The sequence below is a fragment of the Spermophilus citellus genome (genome assembly GCF_964194105.1).
Source record: "Spermophilus citellus genome assembly, chromosome: 4".
Taxonomy (NCBI): domain Eukaryota; kingdom Metazoa; phylum Chordata; class Mammalia; order Rodentia; family Sciuridae; genus Spermophilus; species Spermophilus citellus.
Window position 1 is genome coordinate 225297482 of NC_138185.1, and position 26306 is coordinate 225323787.

The following is a 26306-nucleotide window of genomic DNA, read 5'->3' on the forward strand; positions in this document are numbered from 1 at the left end:
GTCCCTGTTAATATGGAAACCGCCCGCGGTGGAGTCTTTTGTGCACCTCCACATTGCTGCCTGCTGCCTGTGATCTGAAAGGGAGATGATGGAGCTAATACTCCCCAGGACTGCAGTTGAGTGATGAGAATGCAGGTGCTTTAGTGAGTGCCGTGGCTAGCACAGGCTGGCCCTGCAGCAGCTCCGTGTGCTGGTGCAGTGGGCTTCCTTGGGAAGCTGAGATTGAAGATGCCTTTGCAGTTCGTACCTGATCATTTTGCTTTCACCTCTTGTGTCCAGACGGTGGACTGTAAAAAGGTAAGGGACTTTACAAATCATGCATGTATGTATTAAATGTTTATGAACATACTGAGTCAAAATAAAGAATTACAATTGAATAGATCCCTTTTTGAACCTAATAAATAAAACTTTATTACTTGTTAAGGACAGTTTTGACATCTGAAGAATTATCTTATTTAGTGTGGACACATGCTTTCTTAGTGAATTACTGAAGATGTTCTTTGAAGAGAAATGCTTTTTCTTTGGCTTTCTAAACAGTTAAATTTCAGAGATGTAGGTATAGATTAGAATATATTTGCTTTGAAATGACGACGTTTCGTTAATGTGTCAGGGAACATTTCATTGTTACCATCTCTACCATATGCCAGTAAGTGAGGAAGTCAGATTCCCTCAGTTCTTATTTTGTCTTTGGATGAACATTTTCTCAATTGTGAGCTCTGTGCTCATGCATGGGGCGAGATGGATACCCCTCTGGCTGGTCCTCTTTGTTTATGTAAGAGGGAAGCCAGTATCTGAACTCAGATTTATTTTGCTGTGAATTGGTGGCCTCAAACTGTATTAAATGCATTATGGGTGGTAATTTTACATGTCCAACACCAAGAAATATAATGGCAGTGTTACCATGGCAACTGCATGCATTCTGGAAAGCTTATGAATGGGTTCTGAACCTGCTGGCCTATTAAGTGAGGTTTTCCAGCTGAGAACCTGCATTTGTGATGAGTGAATGTGCTCAGCTTTCCTCTACCAGCCTCAGCCATTCTGCTTAGTTCTTTCTCTGGTGACATCTGCCTTGACTCTTGATTCCTGGCAACAAACCATGGCTGAGATGTGGTCTTTTAGCTTCGGGTTGGGGAACTAGTGTTTGTGTGGTGTCTTACTGCCTTAGTCTGTGGGCTGGTGTGGCTGTGCCTCCTGAGGGTGGGTGATAGTTCAGCATCCCTAAGAGTGTAGTTGCAGCCTCACATGCTGGTGGGGTCCTGATGTTTGCTTTTTTCCTTTTATTTATTTTTTGAGGTACTGGGGATTGAACCTAGAGGTGTTCTACTGCTGAACTACACCTCCAGCCTTTTTTATTTTTTTATTTTGAGACAGGGTTGTGCTAAGTTGCTGAGGCTGGCCTTGAACTTGCCTCAGCCCTCGAGTTGCTGGAGTCACAGGCATGGGCTGCTGTGGCCAGCTCCTGAGGGAGCTCTGTTTATGTGGAGAGCTTCTTTCTGTAGCACACCCCAGGTTGTGGAGACCCTGATGCCTGGGATGCAGCCCTGCTACTTGTTTCCAGAGGGGTGGTGGTTGATTTGGAGGGCAGCGGTGTTCAAAATGTCAAACTTGAGAGGGTAAAAACAAGGGCCTATTGTCTTTCTAGTGGATTGTTTGGTGATTGTTGGAATTATCTGTAGCTGTTTCTTTGAAAACAATTCATGCATCTAAACTCTATTGAACTCTTGAGTACACATTGAGGGGGTCTGAGGTGAGAGGGTTGAAGCCCAGGGACAGTGTTTCTGTAGGGTCTGGCAGCAGGATCTTCCTCCCCTAGGATCATCCTCTTGTCACTCAGCATTCCTTTCATGGAGCTTAAACTTGAGGACTGAAGGCTACTGGTCTTTCTGGCATGTGTCAGTCGGCAGATTGCTGGGGCTCACCTGTGGGCCTTGGTGAAGAGTCTGTCCAGTTTTATCCCTGTTTTGCAGATGAAGAAACTGAGGTCCAAAGAAGTTATGCCGCCATGTGGTGAAGGTTCCAGAGCAGGTCAGAACCAAATTAGGTGCAGAAACCTGCTCCCGAGGGCTGCTGTCCTGGCAGGAGCTTGCTTCCTGAGGGAACCTGTCACAGCAGCGGGCTCTGCTTGGAGCTCTTTAACCTAGAACAGGAATATTTCCTGCCTTCCCTTCCTTCTTTCTTGGGTCACTTATTGAACGTCTGCTGAGGATGCTGGAGATACCCACAGGAGAGGATGGAGGGCGTGACCTCTGCCCCTTGAGCCATTTGCTGGTGAGAACTGTGCACACTGGATTGTCCAGGCAAGCTCTAGCTCAACTGCCACCTTCTGCCTCTGGCATTTCTGCTTTCTAAACAAGGGTTACAGGGCCCAGAAGTCACCTGGAGCACCAGAGGCATCACCTGCTGAGTTAAGACCATGATGCTGGACTTCCTCAGGCAGGGTGGCATGGAGACAGGAGGTTCACCTTACACATACTTACTATAAGGAAGAAGAGGTTAGCTTACAAGGGTGAGATGCACATTGATTTTCTAGCCAGATTCTGAGTAACCCTTCAGCTTTTGAACCAGGTTGAGATTTAACCTAGAACTCAGGGTGGCAGGCTGCATTTTCTTAAATGGCTTCAGTGACATTCCCTTCTTATGTGGTATTTTTATGAAGAAGTGGAGTCTCTGCTCCTTTGCTGTGAACCTGGGCTGGGCTTGTGACCTGCCTCACCTTACAACCTGGCAAAGTGACTCTGTGTGACTTCTGAGCCAGGTCTTAAACAGGGTACAGTTTTTGCCTGGCTTCTCTGTTTGGGTTACTTGCTCTGGGGAAAGCCATGTGCCAAGCTGGAGGAAGCCCATCTGGCCCATGCAGGAAGACTGCTCAGTGAGACCCATAGTCAGCAGCTACTTGGCATGCGAGTGAGTCTAGCTTTCTCTCCTTTAGCTAAGGCCTTGGATGCCGAGGAGCAGAGACTCATCACCCTCTGTGCCCTGTCCAGATCCCCGACTCACAAAACCAGGGTGCACAACACATGGTGATTCATGCTTAAGTTTTTGGGAAATTTATTATGTAGCCTCATTATTAAACTCCTTAGTATTTTCTTTTTTTTATATTTATTTTTTAGTTATAGGTGGACACAATATCTTTATTTTTATGTGGTGCTGAGGATCGAACCCAGTGCTTGGTAGGTGAGCACTGTACCACTGAGCCATAACCCCAGCCTCTTTTGTTTTTGAAAATATTTATTTTTTAGTTGGACACAATACCTTTATCTTATTTATTTGTTTTTATGTGGTGCTGAGGATCAAACCCAGGGCCTCGCATGTGCTGAACGAGTGCTCTACTGCTGAGTTACAACCCCAGCCCCAGTCCTTAGTGTTTTCGTTCATCAGTATTTGATTTTTTTTTTAATAAAGAAAGTATAAGAAGTTAGTACTTTTTGATAATCATACATTTTAAAAGTTTGTTTTAATTTCTTTGAGATAATTTGCATGCCATAAACTCTACCCTATTATAGTGGACCTTAGCATATTCACAGTTGTGCAATATCACTACTATTTAAGTATAGAGCCCTTTCATCACCCTGAAATGATCGGCTCTTAATTTACTCAGCTGACAAATGGATAAAAATGAGATTTCTGTGCAGCAGGTGCAGCTGTGGTGCAGTGTGTGAGGCCCAGCAGGCGAGTGTTTGAAGGGAAGAGTGAGGTTGACAGCCTGAAGGTTGGAGCTGGTGTTAGCCGTGGCCTTCTGAAACCTCTGCTCTGAGTTGGAGTTCACGTTGAGGCTCTAGGGAGAGGTGAGCTCCAGCGGGGCTCTCATGGAGGGGCAGGTCGTGAGTGTGGGGGGACAGAGGCTACACAGTGGACAGGAGGTCCATCTCTGGCAGGCCTCCCTTTTGGATGGGGGTGGAGTGCAGGGTTGTAGGTGAGCACTGGCCCAATTAGGTGCTTGAGGCATCCACACTCGCTACCCTGGGTATCACATGTGCTTGCCCCTCACACATGCGCACGTGAAGGTGATGTCACAGGCAGAGGCAAGGCATGGCCCAAAGAGGAAGGGGCTGCTGCTGGCCTAGTCCAGTCGTCACACTCTTTCTGCAGAGGGCCGTAGAGTAAATATTTGGGGGCCAGTTCTGTGTCTCTGCCATTGCAAAACAGCTTCTGGAAGCCCGTGATATACTGAAAATGAATTCAGTAGCATAATCTCATTAAAATTGTTCTTGGTTTAGAGGAAGAAAAATTACATTAGTCGAAGGAGCACAGAATCTTGACTTGTTAAACAAAGAGATGATATTCAATTAAAAATAGCATTTTCCATTTAGATAAGCCCTGTGTGTGTTACACAATGGCATTTAACAGGCAAATTCATCAATTAGAGATCTTTGTAAAGGTGCTCACATCCACCATTGGGGTAAGCATCCTTTTAGCATCTTCCTGGCAGCTTTTGTTCACCTGTGGGACAGTATTTCTTTAGTGTGGAAAGGTGTGGAACTGATTAGCCCTTGGGTTTAATGCACAAGGACAGCTGTGTAGACATGAGATTGGACACAAGGCTGCAATCTGACCTAACAGCCCAAGTGAGCCTGTCTGCCCAGATGCTTCTTGGCCTCTGTGCATCATTCCTGCCTCTTAGAGCACATGGCAGGACTCTCCCCAGAATGAGGCTTTTATGGTCAGAGTCAGAGAAGTAATATTTCTAGTTCCTGTGACCTGCTTTGGGGAAAAGGAATTCTGGTTTCAATTAATCATTCAGGGGGAGAAAGAAGTGGAGAGTCAGGAGGACAGGAGGTGGTGAGACCTTAGGGCTGCTTCTGTGATCCCTCTGATGACCTTCAGTTCAAAATACTCAGCATGCCAGGGTTCCAGATTTTGGAATATTGTTTTCTGAACTCCATTTCTTTTATTCTTTTGAGACGGGTTTTGCTAAGTTGCCTAGGCTGTCCTCACAACTGCGCCCAGCTGCAGGCTCCAACACTTCTGAGTAACTTCAGCTGTAGTATTGAAACAGGGTCTGTGATTGAGTTGAGACATTTTCAGAGAAGGTGTTAGAACAGGGCTCAAGCTTGCCATGCTGTGAAAAACGTTTCTTCAATGTTCTCGATGCTAAGCACATAGGCCATGGAACCTTAGAACCTCAGTTGGAGCCCAGGCCCTTGTGGTGTTCCTCTCCAGCCTCACCCTGGCCCCAGCTGCCTTCTGCACTTTGGTGGGCTGCTTCCTTCCATCCCAGTGGTGGTTCCACCTGCCAAGGATGCAGGCATCTCGTCTGTCTCAGAGCTCACAGTTCTTTTTTTTTTTTTTTTTTAACTGGAGCCCAGGGACTCATGTACAGTTGCTCCTGAACTATGTCCCCAGCCCAACAATTTTTAATGTTAGTCAATAATGTTTCATTTTTTTCTACTTTTTCTATATCTACTACATGTCCACTGTAGGCATTTTGTGAAATAGGAGAAACCAAAGAGGGCAAGTGTTTCACCCACTTCCTCTTTCAGAGGTGGACTAAGCTGCACACCTTGGTGGTCTCCTTCTGTCTGGAAGGCAGGTGCGGCAGCTACCCAGGGGGACACAGCTCCCTTTGGAGGGCACAGGAGCTGCTGACTGCTCTGCTGGGGCTGTGCAGGAGAGCCCACAGTTCTTGCTCCCTTTTCCTTCTGCCTAGGTTTCAAAAGGGTCTGATAGTGGGCTGGAGATGTGGCTCAAGCGGTAGCGCGCTCGCCTGTCATGCGTGCGGCCTGGGTTCGATCCTCAGCACCACATACAAACAAAGATGTTGTGTCCACCCAATACTAAAAAATAAATATTAAAAAAATTTAAAATAAAACAAAAGGGTCTGATAGTGGCATTATGATCCTTCATGGCTGATACAACTCATTATGGCTTGCAGCTTCAAATATTGTCAAACAAGTGATTTCCTGCTTTCATATTTGGTCATCTAAAAAATTCTGTTTATCATATTAACAGAACAAGGTTTCTAACACATGAGTTGTTTAAAACAGTTTTTGTATCACCTTTAATAAAAATAATTTTGAAATGTCATTTAAAGCCTGGTAGTCATTTGTTTGGAAGATTAATTTTGTGCTTGGAAAGGAAGCATGAGGACTCGGGATATAGCTCAGCTGGTAGAGTGCACAAGGCCCGGGGTTCAATCCCCAGCACCACAAAAAAAAAAAAAAAAAAAAAGAAGAAGAAGAAAAGAAAGGAAGCATGAGAAGAAAGATTTTTTAAAAAAATATTTATTTAGTTTTAGGTGGATACAGTATCTTTATTTTTTATGTGGTGCTGAGTATCCCCAGTGCCTCATGCATGCTAGGCATGCACTCTGGGAGCCACATCCCCAGCCTGAGAAAGATTTTTTTAACAGACACATTTTTTAGCAAACCTGCCAGTCCATTTAATGCTCATCATGCCTGTACACACACACACACACACACACACACACACACACACACACACACACTCTTACACCTGTATAGATCACTCAGAAGTGCAAAGGTTTTGTTCCCTAGGATTATATCAGGATTTTTTCCTACATAATCTATAAACTCAGATGCTGAATTGATGTCTTATACTGAGCTGCTTTTTAAACATTTGATTTTCCTTACTGCGTTTATCTGTGTTTGCAATTTTTAAATCTAAGAAGTATAGAAAATAGTTGATGTCCACCTGTCCTTTGGCTCATAGTGAAGGGCCCTTCCTTGAGAGGTCTGTGCCCAGGGACATGGCATTGCTGCTGTGTGCACTGCATGCCTCTTGTGGTGGTCTTCATCCCAGACACAGCACAGGTGTCCTCAGTCTTGGATGGTGATCTTGGCCGCTCCTTCTCAGTGCCACCCACTAGGACACTTGAGGGCTTGCTGGTGGATGAATGGATGCTGTTACGGAGCTTTCCTGCAGTGTGGGCAGGTGGTCTGTGTCAAGCCTGCAGGCCTCGTCAGGGTTTTCAACATCTACCAAGAAGTCTTGCTCCGGGACTGACTGCATTCTTCCTCCACACTGCTTCTACTTCCTGCATCCTCCTGGGAGGTGACAACTACTTACAGATGACTTAAAAAAAATTATAACATATATAAATATGTTTTTTCTGTTGTTGTTGTTGTTGATAGACCTTTATTATATGCAGTTCTGAGAATTGAACCCAGTGCCTCACACAGGCAAGTGCGTGACTTTTTGTGTCCTCCAGTGGTTAATTCCTTGCTTGTCTCTTCTTTCAACCTTTTTTTTTTTTTTTTTTTTTTTTTTCAGGCAAAGAAACAAATGTATTTTGAAGGATAGCAAACTTAAGGGGATTTTTTCACATTCAAGTATAGAGATTGAGGAGAATGAGGTAGTTTAAAAAAAACTATAGTCAACCCATCCTGAGCTGTCACTGTTTTAATTTTTAGCAGGTCTCTTTTAAGTTTTAGTTTATTCTGCACAAATGCCAGACTGAGGACAGGACAGCACCATTCGATAACATTTGGTGGGTGCTTTCGTCCTGATTGATGCCTGGGACAGAGCCAGGTGCCTTGAGCAGGGCTTGCTGCTGGCCATGCATAGGAAGGAGGAGCTGGTTATGCTGTGCGCTCTCGGAACTAGGCCCCTTTGCGCCTGGCCCCTCCATATGCCTGGTTCCCTGAGTACTGAAGTTCTCAACAGCACTGTCTAACCTGTGTTCAAGGATTTAATTTTCATGCTTTTCTAACAAAATTTATCAATTTAGCCATTTTATTTGTACAGAATATTGGCAAAATGTTTTCTATTCAAAATATTGATCAGTTTGGGGGTACCTTAAGAGATTTGATGCTGTGTAACAGATCTATTTATTTAGGAAACTGCAGGGAATCTTAATTATACCAAACAAAAGCCAACAGTGCAGAATAATTTATTAGAAAGACAATTAGATGAAAATTTCAGAATGGCTTGGGAAATTTTCACTCTTTGGTACATCTCTAAGTTGCAGTAACTGATCAGATGGGTTCCATGTAGAGAAACATGTACTAGTGGGGGTATCTTATTTGGGTATGAAGTAGACTTACTCCAGAGGGTTTATAAAGTGTGAGGAATATTAAATTCAGAGAAGTGCTACAGTAATACCTTAAATTTTCAGCGTTACTCCTTTTTAACTAAAAATATCTAGTGTGACTCCTTTTTAACTAAAACATATCTGTTCCCCCCAAGACAGTTTTTTCTATTTTTTTTTTTTGAGGGGGGTTGGGGAATACCAGGGATTGAACTTGGGAGTACTCTGAGCACTGAGCCATATCCCCAGCCCTATTTCGTATTTTATTTAGAGACAGGGGTCTCATTGAGTTGCTTAGTGCCTTGCCATTGCTGAGACTGGCTTTGAACTCAGGATCCTCCTGTCTCAGCCTCCCGAGCTGGTAAGATTACAGGCATGCACGCACCACTGCCCAAGAACAGTTTTAAACGTTACTGGGCAGCACAGGGCAGCCAACCCCTCCGACTTGGTTCTTTCTCTCTGCCTTATTCAAGTCTACTTGGATAATGCTTTCCCAAAATAAGCTAAGTTAATCTCCTCAATTTTTATACCTAAGTAGTAGAAATTAAGCAAATAGTTATTTACACGTTGTGGGAAAATTTGTTTTTGTCCAACTACAAGTGTAGCGTCTTCCTTGAAGTCAGAATGGCCTGGGTTCTGCTAATGGTATGCTGTGTCTGGTGCATCTGGTTGAGAATGTCACATGCTGGTCCTAAAAAATGTGCTGAAGTTCAAAACAATGAGAAAAGGTTTTTAAAGGGGGCAAACTCATCCATCATGCACTATTGCTATTTGGGGACTTTGAGATGTTATTTTGTTTCTTGCCGTGGAATTAGTCTGTTGTGAAGGGTTTGAATGTACAGGTTGCGGGGCCATCGAGAAACTGTGGTCAAGGAGGGCCCAGTGAGACCAGGTTTTAGTCATGGTGACTTTTGCTTTGAGCAAATTGCTAAATGTGTTATTCTAGTTACTTAGCATCAAGGGCCATTGAAGAATCTTTTTTTTTTTTTTTATCTTTCATCACTTCTTTTTTGGTAGTCTTTATTATTATTATTATTATTATTATTATTATCTTTTATTTTATTTTTATGTGGTGCTGAGGATTGAACCCAGGACCTCACGCATGGCAGGCAAGTGATCTACCTCTGAGCCACAACCCCAGCCCTGAAGAATCTTTTTAAGGTAACTTAGTCCACACAGGAAAGTTGATTTTACAGCATAAATCTTTTTTGATTCTTAGAGCACAGGTCATTGAACATGCCTGTGGTGCTGCAGTCAGTTTCTGATAGCGGGCGTATCTAGATGCAGACCACTCTGCCACTTACAGGTGTATAAAGTTGAGAAGTGCAACAACTGTGGGCTCCATTTTTCTCCTCTCTAGAATGGGGCAAAAAAAAAAAAAAAGGAGAAAATGTTATGGTTTTATGTTATGGTAGTTATGTTTGTGAGGGATAGTTTAATAACTGCAATTAATATGTGGTGTCGAATGCTTGCTGAGTGTTGGTTTCTATGGTAAGTGCTAAGGAAGCAGCTGAATAAAATGCATTTCTGACCTCCGAAAACTCAGTCAGGTGGAGTGAGGAGGCAGCAGAGTGAGCAGGGGCTGTTTAGCAGTGTACTGATGGGATCCTCACAGGTTTGAGGAGGTGAGTTTCACTGGGGAGGGAGGGTTTTATAAAGATTCTTACAAAAGTTTGATTCCAACTGGACACCATGACCACACCTGTAATCTCGGCTCCTCAGGAGGTTGAGGCAGGAGGATTGCAAGGTCATAGCTAACCTGGGCAATTTAGGGAGACCTTGTCTCAAAATAAAAAGTTTTGGGGATGTGGTTCAATGGTAAATCACTTCAGGGTTCAATTCCTTGTACTAAGAAAAAAAAATTCCAGAAAGAATTACCTGCTGGGTGCCTGGCACCTCGCTGGGTTTGGGGCCCCTTCAACTTGATTATGGCACCTGCTCTACAGTAGCGTGCACTGTGTAAAAACCCAGAGCTGAGTAGCAAGTGGTAGATGCTAGCACACCTGAACCAAACCTAGAGGATGCAGCTTTGACAGCCCAAGGGCAAGTACAGACAGAGAACATCGTGGGTGGGGCCAAGCCTGATGGGCTAGACTCATACCCAAAGGCCAAGCAGAGCAGGCAGAACAAAGCTCACGGGAAGTGTGCAATGCCTTGAGGTTTTTTTTTTTTGTTTTTTGTTTTTGGTACTGGGGATTGAACCCAGGGATGCTCTACCCCTGAGCTGCATCTTCAACCCTTTTTTTATTTTTTATTTTGAGACAGGGTCTCATCAAGTTGCCCAGGCTGGCCGCCGACTTGCACTCCTCCTGCTTCAGCCTCCCAAGCCGCTGGTATTTCAGGCATGTGTCACCTTGCCCAACTGCTTTGTGATTTGGAATGATATATGATGGTTATACTAACTTCCATGAGTTCTAGACAGTTTTGTCATAAAATTTATAACTTGAAGCTGGTCACGGTAATGCAGGCCTATGATCCCAGCGACTTGGGGGGCTAAAGCAGGAGGATTCCAAGTTCAAAGCCAGCTTCAGCAATTTAGCAAGTCCCTGAACAACTTTGTGAGACCCTGTCTCAAAACATAGAAAGGGCTGGCTGGGGATGTTGCCCAGTGGTTAAGCACCCTGAGTTCAGTTCCCCCCCCACACACATGTACACACACACACAAAGTATAACTAAATTTCAGTCTTTATTTCCCCACTAAATTTAATACCATAAGATCTTTAATTATGAAGAAAATTTTTATTAATACATTTAAAAACATTTTCTTTTTAATTTTTTTTGTTTGTAGATGGACATGATACCTTTATTTTACTTATTTATTGATTGATATATTTTTTTAAAATTCTGATTTGTTATACATGATGGCAGAATGCAATTCATTTCATATTATACACATAGAGCACAATTTTTCAAGACACTGATTGTACACAGAATATTTTCACACCATTTGAGTCTTATACATGTACTTACATTCCTATCCCCTTGCCTCCTTCCTTCCCCCTCCCTCCCCTTTGCCCTATCTAAAGTTCCTCCATTCCTCCCATACTCAATTGCCATTATGCATCTGCGTCCTCATAGCAAAGAAAACATTTGGCTTTTGGTTTTGGGGGATTGGCTTGCTTCACTTAGCATTATATTCTCCAACTTAATCCATTTACCTGCAAATGCCATGATTTTATTCTCTTTTAATGCTGAGTAATGTTCCATTGTGTATATATACCAAAGTTTCCCTATCTATTCATCTACTGAAGGGCATCTAGGTTGATTCCATAATTTAGCTATTGTGAATTGTGCTGCTATAGACGTTGATATGGCTGTGTCCCTGTAGTATGCTGTTTTTAAGTCCTTTGGGTATAAACTGAGGCGTGGGATAGCTGGGTCAAATGGTGGTTCCATTCCCAGTTTTCCAAGGAATCTCCATACTGCTTTCCAGATTGGTTGTACCAATTTGCAGTTCCACCAGCAATGTATGAGTGTGCCTTTTTCCCTACATTCTTGCCAACACTATTGTTGTTTGTATTCTTAATAGCTGCCATTCTGACTGGAGTGAGATGAAATCTTAGAGTAGTTTTGATTTTCATTTCTCTAATTGCTAGAGATGTTGAACATTTTTTCATATGTTTGTTGATTGATTGTATATCCTCTTCTGAGAAGTGTCTATGTTCAGTTCCTTGGCCCATTTATTGATCAGGTTGTTTGTTTTTCTGGTGTTAAGGTTTTTGAGTGCTTTATATATCCTAGAGATTAGTGCTCTATCTGATGTGCTTGTGGTAAAGATTTGCTCCCATTCTGTAGGCTCTCTATTCACCTCACTGATTGTTTTTTGTTTGTTTGTTTGCTGAGAAGAAGCCTTTTGATTTTATATCCAGCTACTTTGCTGAATTCATTTATTAGTTCTAGGAGATTTTTGGTGGAATGTTTGGGTCTTCTAGGTATAGAATCATATTGTCTGCAAATAGTGATAATTTGAGTTCTTCTTTTCCTTTCCATATCCCTTTAATTTCTTTTGTCTGTTTGATTGCTCTGGCTAGAGTTTCAAGAACTATGTTAAATCGAAGTGGTGACAGAGGGCATCCCTGTCTCGTTCCAGTTTTCAGAGGGAATGATTTCAATTTTTCTCCATTTAGAATGATGTTGGCCTGGGACTTGGCATAGATAACCTTTACAATGTTGAGGTATGTTCCTGTTATCCATAGTTTTTCAAGCATTTTGAACATGAAGGGATGCTGTATTTTATCAGATGCTTTCTCAGCATCTATTGAGATGATCATATGTTTTTTATCTTTGAGTCTGTTGATGTGATGAATTACATTTATTTTTTTTGTTTTGTTTTTTTTAAACTAAACAACTTCCAGATACTATCACAATCATTTATTTATTTTTTTTAGAGAGAGAGATGAGAGAGAGAGAGAGAGAGAGAGAGAGAGAGAGAATTTTTTAATATTTTTTATTGGGGCTGGGGATGTGGCTCAAGCGGTAGCGCGCTTGCCTGGCATGTGTGCGGCCCGGGTTCGATCCTCAGCACCACATACAAACAAAGATGTTGTGTCTGCCGAAAACTGAAAAATAAATATTAAAAAAAAATATATATATTTTTTATTTTTTGGCAGACATAACATCTTTTGTTTTTTTTGTATGTGGTGCTGAGAATCGAACCCGGGCTGCATGCATGCCAGGCGAGCGCGCTATCGCTTGAGCCACATCCCCAGCCCGAATTACATTTATTGATTTCTGTATGTTGAACCAACCTTGCATTCCTGGGATGAAACCTACTTGATCGTGATGTGCTATCTTTTTGATATGCTTTTGTATTCAATTTGCCAGAATTTTATTGAGAATTTTTGTTTCTATATTCATTAAAGATATTGGCCTGAAGTTTTCTTTCTTTGATGTGTCTTTGTCTGGTTTTGGAATCAGGGTGATATTGGCCTCATAGAATGTGTTAGAAGTGTTCCCTTTTTTTCCCTGTTTCATGAAATAATTTGAGAAGTATTGGTGTTAGTTTTTTTTTTAAGTTCCATACTTGTTTTTTTAATATTTATTTTTTAGTTGTAGTTGAACACAATGCCTTTATTTTATTTACTGATTTTTACGTGGTACTGAAGATCAAACCCAGGTCCTTGTACATGCTAGGCGTGTGCTCTACCACTGAGCCACAACCCTAGCCCCTTGGTGTTAGTTCTTTAAAGGACTTGTAGAACTCATTTGTGTATCCATCTGGTTCTGGGCTTTTCTTGGTTGGTAGACTTCTGATGGCATCCTCTATTTCCTTGCTTGAAATTGTGTATATCATCTTGATTTAGTTTAGGCATATCATATGCCTCTAGAAATTTGTCAATGTCTTTGATATTTTCTGTTTTATTGAAGTACAGATTTTCAAAAATAATTTCTAATTATCTTCTGTATTTCTGTAGTGTCCGTTGTAATATTTCCTTTTTCATCACAGATGTTAGTAATTTGAGTTTTCTCTCTCCTTCTCTTCGTTAGCATGGCTAATGGTTTATCAATTATATTAATTTTTCAAAGAACCAATTTTTTATTTTGTCAATTTTTTCAATTGTTTCTTTTGTTTCAGTTTCATTGATTTCAGCTCTAATTTTAATTATTTCCTGTCTCCTACTGCTTTTGGGTTGATTTGTTATTCTCTTTCTAGGGCTTTGAGATGTAATGTTAGGTTGTTTATTTGTTGACTTTTTCTTCTTTGAAGGAATGAACTCAATGCAATGAACTCTCCTCTTAGCACTGCCTTCATAGTGTCCCAGAGATTTTGATATGTTGTATCAGTGTTCTCCTTTACTTCCAGGAATTTTTAAATTTGATATCTTTTGCAACCCATTGTTCATTCAATAGCATATTATTTAGTCTCCAGGTGTTAGAGTAGCGTGTTTTTTTTTTTTTTTTTTATCATTGATTTCTAATTTCATTCCATGTGGTCTGATAGAATGCAGAGTAGTATCTCTGCTTTTCTGTATTTACTAAGAGTTGCTTTGTGGCATAATATGGTCTATTTTAGAGAAGGAACCATGTGATGCTGAGAAGAAAGTATATTCACTCAGTGATGGTTGATATACTCTCTGTATGTCAGTTAAGTCTAAGTTATTGATTGTATTATTGAGTTCTATAGTTTCTTTGTAACTGTTATGTCTTGTTGATGTATGGTTCCCTTAAGCAGTATGAAATGGCCAACTTTATCTCTTTTGATTAACTTTGGCTTGATGTCTACTTTATTTGATATGAGGATGGAAACCCCTGCTTGCTTACATAGGTCATGTGAATTGGCATATTTTATCCCAACCTTTCACCTTCAGTCTGTGGGTTTCTTTTCCTATGAGATTAGTCTTTTGAAGGCAGCATATTGTTGGGTCCTTTTTTCCCCCCCCAAATCCAGTCTACTAGTCTGTGTCTTTTGATTGGTGAATTTAAGCCATTAACATTTAGGGTTATTATTAAGATATGATTTGAATTACCGGTGGGTTTTTGTTTTGTTTGTTTGTTTGTTTGTTTTGGTATTTAGCTTGACTTGGTTTCTCCTTTGGTTGGCTTTTTTTTTTATTGTAGTTCTTCCCTTTGTAGATTATCATTGTTGTTTTTCATTTCCTCCTCATGGAATATTTTGCCAAGAATATTCTGTAGTGCAGGTTTTCTTGCTCTAAATTCTTTTATCTTTTTTTTTTTTTTATCATGGAAGGTTTTTATTTCATCATTAAATTTGAAGCTTAATTTTGCTGCATGTGATTTTTGGTTGGCATTATCTTTTAGAGCTTGGTGTATGTTGTTCCAGGATCTCCTAGCTTTGAGAGTCTGGGTTGAAAAATCTGTGAGATTTGAATTGGTCTTCCCTTATAGGTAATCTGATTTTTCTCTCTTGTGGCCTTTTAAACTCTATCCTTATTCTGTATGCTAAGCATTTTCATTATAATGTGTCTTGGTGTAGGTCTGTTGTAATTTTGTACTTTTGGTGTCCTATAGGCCTCTTGTATTTGATTTTCCAATTTGTTCTTCATGCCTGGGAAATTTTCTGATATTATTTCATTGAAGAGAGCATACATTCCTTTGGTTTGAATCTCTGAACCTTCTATCCCAATAAATCTTAAATTTGGTCTTTTGATGGTATTCCATGATTCTTGGATGTTCTGTTTATGATTTCTTACCATCTTCACTGTGAGGTCAAGTTTATTTTCAAGACAGTATATTTTGTCTTCTTTGTCTGAGGTTCTGTCTTCCAAGTGATCTAGTCTATTGGTGATGCTATCTATTGAGTTTTTTAATTGGCTTATTGTTTCTTTCATTTCAAGGGTTTCTGATTTGTTTGTTTTGTTTGTTTCAGTATCTGTATTTCTTTCTTGAAATAATTTCTTGCAAACTGTATTTGTTCTCTTATCACTCTTGTTGGAGTGATCAATTTTTATCTGTATCTGCTCATTTAGGTCATTTTTAAAATTCCCAATCCTTTTAGTTGTGTAATATTCTGAACTCCTTCTCTGACATTTCACCTACTTCACTATTTTTGGATCTATTGTTGTAATATCTTGGTTTGTTTGGGGCAGTCTCCTCTCTTGTTTTTTCATGATGTCTATGTGTCTTCCTCTCTTGCAGTATAGATCTGAGGTATTACAGCTTCTGCCCTATTGTCTTATAGTGTGCCTACAGGTTACCAATACCTCACTTTTAAGGGAGAGATCAATATTATAGCACTCAGTGTGCCCAACGTGCAGCCATACATCAGTTAGCTTCTATTTTTACATTTACAGTTTTGTCACTATAAACAGAAGTGATGAGTTTGATTATCTTCAACCATATTGTCAATAGGTTTGTGTAATGGTTTATGGTTTCTGATGATGGAAGGAGGGACTGGAAGGTTGGCTGAGATGTTTATAAGGTAGGATGTGAGAATATCCATGTATTATATGACTAGTGAGGGGATAATCATAGGAAGTTGGCTGTTAGTAGGAGAAACAAGAGAGAGGCAACCCCATGCAAGACTCCCTGTTACCTTAGCAACAGGATAACTGTTAGCACCCCTAGTAGAGAAACCTCTGGTGCAGCCAGGCCACAGGGACTGGTGATGTCTTACCAGGTCCTCATTGTTGTCTCTTGATAGAAGTGGTGATATCCCAGTTTCTTGGTGGTGGCAGCCTCAAGCCTATATGTTTCCTGATGTTAGGCCATGGAGCCAGGCTTTGGTGAATAATAATCCCAGTGCGGGGTGGCTCTCCGTGTTGGTGTGGGGTGACTTTGTCTCTGGAACTCTAGGCTGCAGTGGCGTGGGGCCGTCGGGTGGACCGGCTCTGCCTTGGGAACTTCTTATTTTATTTATTTTTATGTGGTACTGAGGATCGAACCCAGTGCCCCACACTTGTTAAGTAAGCGCTCTACCACTGAGGTACAGCCCCAGTCCCTTAAAAACATTTTCTTGCAACCATGCCTTAGAAAATGAAATAAATGATGTAGAGAATATACAGAAATTGGCTTTTATGTAAAAGTTTTTTGATTCTCAGATACATGACAACGTGCTTTTGTCTGCCAAGTGCTTTCCTGTCACATTTATTAGATAGGATTGAAAATGAGCAGGTGATTTCAGAAGGATGGCTGTCCTGCAAAACTTAGAGGAAGTTTGCTGACTGTGTTGGCGGTGGGACGCCTGCTTTGACCGTCACTGAGCTGACCTGGTGCTGTTGCAGCGGGCTCTTGCTGGCCCACCAGGTGCTGGGAGTGTGCATGCACCACCAAGGGCTTGGTGACTACGCTGCCCTTCTGTCACAGTCTTTGCATATCTTTATTTACAATTACAAGATTTTTGTCCTTTTAGTATTTTCCTATCTGCAGAGTGCTTTTGTTTACTAATTTACATCCATCTGACATACATTAAGGATTGCAGAATAACGGGCCAGATTTGTGTCCCACCAGGACTAACGTGAAGCAAATAGTGAAGAATTTAGGGAGTACCAAAATCTCAGTAATTGAGATTAGCAATATTTTAATGCACTATTTTAAAACAGCCAAGCTTAATGCAGAGATCCATGACAAACAAAACAAAAACAAATTTTAAATAAAAACAGGATGGGGTGGGGTTGTAGCTCATGATAGAGCGCTTGCCTGGCCTGGCACTTTAAAGAACTGGTTTAATCCTCATTACCACATAAAAATAAATATACTGTGTTCATCTACAACTAAAAACAAAACAAAACAAAATTTTTTAATATTTTTATTTTTTAGTTGTAGTTGGACACAATACCTTTATTTTATTTATTTATTTTTATGTTGTGCTGAGGATCGAACCCAGGGCTTTGCACATGCTAGACGAGCGCTCTACCACTGAGCCACAACCCCAGCCCCTCTGGTACTATCTTTATATATAATTTTGGTATTTTGTTTCTCCTGGGTTTTTTTCATTAATTTTTATTTTATCTCTGTTACTGAATTTTTGGCACTCTCTTACACTTTGTTCCTGAGGTAAGTCACACCCTAATCTCCAACCTGATTCCCATCTTGAGTGACTTGGAAACCAGACAGAATAATATACAGCAAGTGATTCCAGACCTAAACAGCAGGCAGGTCAGGGCCATGTTCCCTGAAGTAGAGGAAGCAATGAATGAGCCTGTCGTGTTCCAGGCTCTTCCCAGAGTAGGAATCTGCACACTTGTCTGCACAGGGCCATAAGGTTAGCGCTTTAGATCTGTAGGCCTTGGGTCTTTGTCACAGCTGTTCTGCATCATCTGTGGTTCCTTTCACACCATGTGTGCAAGTGGACGGGGTAGATCTGTCCAGCAGAACTTTGTTACAACAGTAGTACCGGTGGGGTCTGACCCTCAGATGGTGCTTGCCAACCCTGGCTGAGGGGAAGGTTGTTGTGACCTGATAATTCAGGGCATTTCAGGGCAGGTCCACTGACCTGGTGAAACCAAGCAGAGTTTGGGGAACCCAAGATAGCTAGAATTCATGGCGCAAAGTCAAGGAGAAGAGGAAGCTGCTCAGAACAGTCCAGAGGTCTGCAGGACTCCCTGAGGTTTGGGAATGTATCAATGTATATACAAAGAACACACTTCAAATCAGGAAAAGTACTGTCAGAAAGGAATAGACTGAATAACTCTAGAATATCAGACAGGGCTGGGAATAATTGTGCTCTACTGCCCAAAAGTTTGCACTAAAAATATTCAGTGTCCAGGGTGGTAATCAGTTAGATCCTTCTAAGATTTATCTTCATTTTAATTTGGGAGGTCTCAGGATAACTTTTCATTGAGGGCATTAAGTAGATTGCTCAGAGGGTATGACCTCAGTAATAGGGCAGAATTAGCCCTAAACTAATAGTCTGGAGTCAGTACAGTTTGTCCTGAATCCAAGTGACATATCTACATTCCCAGAATAAAGCCCAAGCTATACATAAAAGGTACAAAAAGGGCTGTGGCAGAGTGCATGCTCACTGCGCGGGAGGCCTGGGTTCAGTGCTTAACACTGTAAAATGCAAAACAAAAACACTTTGTGCCCAAAGTACCCTAATAAATTCTCATGACACTAGAGCTGGAGGTACAGCTGGAGCTCAGTAGTAGAGCCTTTGCCTAACATCATGTGCAGGCCCCAGATTCCAACCCCAGCTCCACAAAACAACAACAACAAAAACAAAAACAGTAAGATTGGGCCAGGATTGTGGTTCAGTGGTAGAGCACTTGCCTAGCATGCATGAAGCACTGGGTTCAATCCCTGGCACCACATAAAAATAAAAACGAATAAAATAAAGGTTTGTGTCTATCTTCAACTAAAAAAAAAAAAAAGTAAGATTCAGTGTTCAGCATCTAATAAAATCTTCCCAGGCATGGAATTGAACCAAGATAGCTATGTTGCAGATGTTTAAAATGTAGAGGAAAATATGAACATAATGATGAATGAAATGAAAGCTGTAGAAATACTGAAATAGAATTTCTAGACGTGAAAATGCAGTATATGAAAGGAAAAATGCAATAGAGAGATGGACAGCAGATTAGTACTAAAGAAGAAAAAATTAGTGAGTGAACATCAAGGCATAGCAATAGAAACTACCCAAAATAAAGCATAGAGAAGACTGTGTGAAATATTGAGCTTTGACCTGTGGGACAAAATCAGTTAGTCTAAGATAGGATAACCATCCAGGTGCACACCTGTAATCCCAGCGGGTTGGGAAGCTGAGACAGGAGGATCGAGAGTTCAAAGCCAACCTCAGCAACGGCAAAGCACTTAGCAACTCGGTGAAACCCTGCCTCTAACTAAATAAAATACAAAGAAGAGCTGGGGATGTGGCTCAGTGGTTGAGTGCCCCTGAGTTCAATCACCAGTACTCCCTCTGCTGCCCCCTCCCCCCAAAAATTAGGGTAACTGAATGCCCAGAGGGAGAGGAGGAGAGAATAGAGATAATATTTTAAGAAATAATGGCTGAAAATGTCCATAGTTCCTGAAAACTGTCAATTATGAAGCTTAAAAATCTTAGAGTTGGGCTGGGGTTGTGGCTCAGTGGTAGAGTGCTTACCTAGCACATGCAAGGCCATCTTCAGCACCACATGAAAATAAAAAAATAAAATAAAGGTATTATGTCCAACTACAACTAAAAAATAAATATAAAAAAAACCAAAAACCTAGAGTGAACAGAAAACCAGCAGCTGTGGTGGTACACACCTGTAATCCCCATGACACAGGACGCGGAGGCAAGAGGATCCTAAGGTCAAGGCCAAACTCTGCAAATTAACAAGTCCCTGAGCAGCTTACAGAGACCTGTCTCAAAAAATAAAAAGGGCTGGGGATGTGGCTTATCCTAGGTTCAATCCCTGTACCCTGCGCGCCCACCTACCAAAGAAAGAGAGAGAATACTGTGAATACTTTCATGTTGATAAAATCTTAACAATTTTAATGAACACAGTTGTCAAAGCTCACTCAAGAAGAGATATACAACCTATAAGTTTCTATATTTTTTAAGAAGTTGAATTTGTTAATAAAATATATCACAGAAAATTTTAGGTCCAAATGGTTTTGTTGGAAAATTGTACTAAATATTTAAGAAGAAAAGAATACTAATCTGACAAAAATCTTTTTCAGAAAATAGATGGGGAGGAGATTTTTCTAATTATTTTTTGAGGACCAGCCCTATAGGAAGACCAGACAAAAGATGTTATAATAAAGACAAACCCCAAGCAATATTTGTAATGCTCACGGAAGCCTTTGGTGAGTTTAGCAAACCCAGTGCACACAGCAACATATAAAGAAGATGTTACATAATGACCAATTGAGAGTCCTCTCAGGAGTGACGGGTTGGCTCAACACTGGAGAATCTAGCAGTGTAGTTTTCTATAGTGATAGACAAAGAAGGAAAGCCAGTGATAGTGATACGTAGAGATGGAAACCGAGAAAGCAGGAGCCTAACAAGTTTATAACTGGAGAGAGGGTGTACAGAAGCAATATTTGAAAAGACAGATACCAAACTACAGATTCAGGACACCCACAAAATGACTGGTATAAATAAAAAGAAATCCAAACACAAACAGGTGATGGTGAATCTGCAGAAAACCAAAGAGGAGAAAAATCTTAAATACATTCACAGGGGAAAAAAAAAAAAAAACCTACAAAATGGTCAGCTGGCTTCACAGCTGTAGCAGTGAATGCCAGAAAGACTGTGGAATGATGGTTTCCATGTACTGAAGGGGAGAGAATTCCATCTCTCACCAAAACGAATGTCATGTGACAATAATGACGCACAGGTTTTAATTACACCCGTGCATGGTCACATCGGTAGGGTGCAGGTCATACAAGTCATATACACACATAGAACATAGTAAACAGAATTAATGGGTTTGGTCCTTGTCATCCAAGAGAAGGATAAAGATGTAGGATTTTTTTCTCCTGCTTTTTAGGTTTTTTTTTTTTCCTTTGGAGGCAGGTCTTGCTAAATTGCTGAGACTGGCTTCAAATTCCTGATCCTCCTGCTTTAGCCTCCTGAATCACTAGGGTTACAGGCATGTGTCACTGTGCCCAGCTAAAATATTGAGTATTAATATTGGACTTTTATACATGGCTGCACATTTTAATTTCTAAATAACTAAAAGATTAGAAGCAAACTATATAACGTCTGGGTAACTGAAAAGCAGGAACTGGGATGATAAATAATCCAAAAGAAGACAAATAGAAAGACCTTGGCACTATGGAAGTGTTAAGTCTATATGTGAATGATTACTTCCAATGTAAATGGATAAGTGTTCCAATTAAAAGACAGAGATGCCAAATTGTGGACTGGGGATGTGGCTCAAGCGGTAATGCGCTCACCTGGCATGCGTGCGGCCCGGGTTCAATCCTCAGCACTACATACAAACAACGATGTTGTGTCCGCCAAAAAAACTAAAAAATAAATATTAAAATTCTCTCTCTCTCTCTCTCTCAAAAAAAGGAATAGAAAATCATTGTACTGCACCCCTTAAGTGTCCACAATAAGTAAAATGAAAATAAACTCTGGATTAAAAAAAAAAAAGATGTCAAATTGTAGTTTGCACGATTCTAGTGATATGCTCTGTACAAGAGGTCCATCCAGACCATAAAGTTTCAGAAATGTTGACAGTAAAATAGTGAAGAAAAATAAACGTGCAGTCTCTAACCAAGGCAAGGTTGAGCATTGTCAAGCAAATCATACTTCAGGGCAGATCAGCTTATAGACCAGGGGTATTTTGTGTCATGGGGGAGCAACTCTGTTCTAACAGAGCCATGCATAGTAGAGTCAGCACAGGCGGCCCAGGCTGTCAGCTTGCTTTCCATAAGATCATTCCGGGACTCAGGTTTCTTTGCCCTGTGGCTCCACTGTCTCTAGGACCTGGTATACTCTGCAGGGTCCTCTGCATTTGGGGGAGAGTGTGGAGCATCATGCGGGTGGTCTGGCCAGGCCTTGGGGTAGGGAGCTCAGTTCATATTACCAAGCTGAACTGCAAGGAAGGCTGGCAGCAGAATCCAGCAGTGTGCCCAGGAGCAGAGGAAGTGGTTTTGGCAGACAACTCTACCACAGTTTGTAATGATAAAAGTTTCAACTCACAAGGAAATCATAGCAATTACAAATTTGTAGCCTGATAATATGACTTCAAATTATACAAAGTAGAAATTGACATATCTTCTAAGAAAAGTATAACTATAGTGGAAATTTCAACACATCTCAGTAATTGATAGAACAAGCAGATGAACAAAACAAATCTCTAAGCACAGATGTTTTAAATAGGATCAATAGCCTTGGTCTCATATACACACATAGAACATCTCATCAAATGATAGCCACAGGGGCTGGGGATGTGGCTCAAGCATTAGCATGCTCGCCTGGCATGTGTGGGGCTCTGGGTTCGATTCTCAGCACCACATAAAAATAAAATAAAGATGTTGTGTCCACCGAAAACTAAAAAATAAATATTAAAAAAATTCTCTCTCTCTCTCTCAAAAAAAAAAAAGTCTCTCAGATCATAGTATATGACCTCTGTAGATTGAAGCTATAAATCAGGAACAAAATGGTAGAGTTTCAAAATAAATTCTTTTATATAACTCATGGTCAAAGAAGATGATATAAAGAGGAGTTAGAAAATATTTTCAACAGAATTATTTAAAAAATACTATATATCAGAACTTTTAGAATGTAGTCAAAGCTGCTCTTAGAGGGAGATTTATAGTTTTAGAAAAGTTGAAAGGCCAAAAATCAAGATAAATATCATAATTAGCAGAGAGAGGAGAGGAGAGGAGAGGAGAGAGAGAGAGAGAGAGAGAGAGAGAGAGAGAGAGAGAGAGAGAGAGAAAAGCCCAAAGGAAACAGAAGGAAGAAACTAATAAAGACAGGAGTGGAATAAATCATATGGAAAAGTTATAGTAGGAAAGATTAGTACAGGGCTGGGGATATAGTTCAAGGGTGGAGGACTTGCCTAGCATGTGCTTGATCCTGGATTCCATCCCCAGCACTCCCAGCCACTACTCCTGCACCAAAAAAAAAAAAAAAAAACAAAAACAAACAAACAAAAAAAAAAACAAACGTAAAGATGGACAAAGGTAAAAATTGGTAATTGGTTCTTTGAAACACCTAGTAAAAGTTGACAAACCTCTGGTGAAACTGATAAGTGGCAAAAAAGACAATCCATGAAATGAAAAGAAAAAGAAGCCACTGTGGATTCAGTACCTATAAAAATATAAGGATATTAGAAGTTGCAACATGCCAATTAATTTGAAAACTTAGATGAAAGACACATTTCATGAAATGTATACTTACTAAGATCAGATGTGAGTGGAGGAACATTGGGCATGCATACGTGTGTGCAGCCCTATGGCCTCAACTGGTTGAACAGTTTTTGACCACCAGGTAAGTGCTACCTGAAAGCACAGGTGTTATGTCCCTGTGGAATGGAAGGCCTGCGGGGGGCTGGGTGGCATGCTCTGCCTGGGTCAGGCTCTAGCCCCATGCCCTCCCGAGATGCTCTAAGCTCAAGCAGACTCTTGCCTCACAGCTGACCTGGGCAGCATCAGCTGCACACTTGTTTGTGCACATGTTTGGGTTCTTTGGGAAAGAGTGAGAGTCATTGTGAGTCTCTGAATGAAAAAGGAAAACTTCACTGATTCTGACCTGGGTTGTGTATTCAGAGGAGGAACCAGCTCTGGCCAGGGCAGCTGTCAGTCTGCCTGGACAGGCCCCGACTCTAGAAGCTGATGGGTTTAGAGGAGGGCTTATGCCTAGCAAAAAATTGGGTGAAGGAGCCATGGGAAAAGTGAAATGCTGGTTGGAAAATGTAGATCTCCTCTGCAGCGATTGTCAGTTGTAGGACCTCCCAAGTTCTTTATTCAAAATAACCAACTGTAAAATTCTACATAAAAGGTAATTCTTAGGCCACCACTACACAACTATTCAGTTAGCAAGAATTAAAAAGCCTTACTAGTTTTGTTGAAAAATTGAGCAACAGAAATTCTCTCATACCCTTCTCTTGTCAATACAAATTGTTATATAACTGCTCTGGGAAATAGTTTGTAGCAAAAGTTGAATATGCACCAGCCCAGTAGGCAAGCAGTTGCTCTTTTAGGCATGTACACCTGTGAGCTTGGTCTAGCCATGCAGAAATATCTCAATAATGTCTATATTCACTCCAAAGCAGAAAATACCAGGGATCAGAGAAGTGAGTAAGTTATGGAATATGGACATATGGAGTATTACAAAGTAAGGAAAATAAGCTGTAGCTGCAAAAGCAGCATTTTTTCCCCCTGTACCATTCTTTTTTTTTTTTCCTTAACCACAACAGTGTTGACTAACAACATACTCTTTCAACCATGATTCTATTTATGTAAAACACAGAAGCAAGTAAAAAATAAAATAAAGAGTTTAGGAGCTGGGATTGTGGCTCAGTGGTAGAGCACTGCCTTGCATGTGCAAGGGCCTGGGTTTGAATCTCAGCACCACATAAAAATAAATAAAAACAAAGGTATTGTGTCCAATTACAACTAAAAAATAAATATTTAATAAATAAATAAATAAATATATTAGGGCCACTCAGCCAAATGATAAATTTATAAAGAAAAGGGAGGCAGGGGCTGGGGTTATGGCTCAGCGGTAAAGCGCTCTTCTCGCAACTGCAAGGCCCTGGGTTCGATCCTCAGCACCACATATAAATAAATAAAATAAAGTTAAAAAAAAAAAAAAGAAAAGGGAGGCAGTAACCATGAGAGTTAAGGTAGTTGTTCTTGCATGGGGCAAGGTTTGGGACCAGAGAGGCCCCAACCTTTCTGGAGTTCTAGTGAGGCCATCTCCCTGGCCAGCATGGGAGTTGGACTGGGGTCTGTAGTAAGCTAGTGAAACTGTATTTCCTGTGGGTATGTAGCCCTTGATGATAAAAGTGATTTAAAAGTAAAAAGAAGCAGACTTTATAATGTATACTTTGCTCAAAAAAAGTGGGAAATCCACAGAGTGAGTAAAATAGGGGAAAGGATGAGGGGGAGAGAAAGGGGCGACACTGGGGAGTGAAACTGACCAGATTATATTGGGTGCATGTATAAATACGTAACAACAAATTCCTCTATTATGTATAATTATAATGTACCAATAAATTTATTAACAAAATAATAAAGCCCATGAATGTTAGGGAAAAAATGCAATCTACACCATATATGCATATAGTGTTAAAAATGTTTATCTTTACATTCTATAGAAATGTAAAGTTTTTAAAATTGTATTTTTTAGTTTATTTATTTATTTATTTTTCAGTACTAGCAAAAAGGCAAGTGCTGTACTACTGAGCTACCCCCGGTCTTTTTTATTTTGAGGCAGGATCTGACTAAGTTACCCAGGCTGCCTAGAACTTGCAATCCTCTTGCCTGGGCCTCTCAAGTAGGTGGGATCACAGGCATGCACCTATAAGAAGCCTGTTTTTGTTTTTGTTTTTTAAGCCTTTTTTTAAAAAATTAATTAGTTTGCTTGTTTATTTATTTATTATTTGTATGTGGTGCTGAGGATCGAACCCAGGGCCTTGCATGTGTGAGGCGAGTGCTCTACCGCTGAACCACAACCCCAGCCCTTTTTTGAAGCTTTGATGCTTTCCAGATGAGAGTTGATCAAGTGTTGCTCTTACTCCTAGGTGAGGGCTGAAACTCCATTCTGTGGAAGAAGCTAAGGTTGACACTGCTTCACTTCTTGCTTTGCTGAAGCTTCTTCCTCCTCGGTCAAGCTTCGATAGATCTTCTTACAACATATGACACACAGGTATGCTACTAGAAAATGTGACTTCTTGTTTGTTTTTGGTTTTATTTGCAATGGAAGACAGAATCTTTCTGTGTTGCCCAGGCTGGCCTTGAACTCCTGGGCTGCAGGGATCCTCCTTTGTCAGTCTCCCAAGTACTGGGACCATAGGTGCATGGCACAGCGTGCATGGCTTTAGACATTTTTAGTGTGTTTGCATTTCTTTAGCTATTACTTTTTTGTTTTGTGTAAAACAACCTAATTGCAAAACACCCTGAACTTACTCATCTTGGGCTTTAGCAATTTCCTTCCAGCAGATGTGTTTAAGAGTCTTCTTTATATATGGCACGGTGTTTTGTTTTTTATCTCCTTACTTTTATTTTTCGATTTTTTAAAGGTAGCACTAAATTCTGAGAATAACATATAGTATCCCTAATGGCTCAGGAAAGATTTAAAGTTTGAAAGCCAGGAGTAGTGGCCTGCACTCTGCCTCAAAGGCCCGTCCTCTGAGAGCCCCCGATTCTCCCCTTGCCTAGAGGGTTGCCCACTGCGGGAGCGGTGCTGGCAGCCAAGGTTGCAGGCCTGCTTCTCCCAGTAGTGTATCCTTTGATTTGGGAACTGTTTGCTCTT

General features: G+C 40.8%; 1 protein-coding gene across 7 annotated transcripts in view; it reads left to right on the forward strand.

Annotated features, from left to right (window-relative positions):
• Positions 1 to 26306, forward strand: part of TRAF3 (TNF receptor associated factor 3) — a 116896-nt gene that overhangs the window by 39955 nt on the left and 50635 nt on the right. For 5 of the 7 annotated variants that reach the window (XM_081293368.1, XM_081293366.1, XM_081293367.1 and 2 more), the window contains one exon: positions 25576 to 25700. The exons of the other annotated variants lie outside the window; for them this stretch is intronic. The gene's annotated coding sequence lies outside the window, so the exon portion shown is untranslated. The remainder of the gene's footprint in view (positions 1 to 25575; positions 25701 to 26306) is intronic. 7 annotated transcript variants of the gene reach the window in all.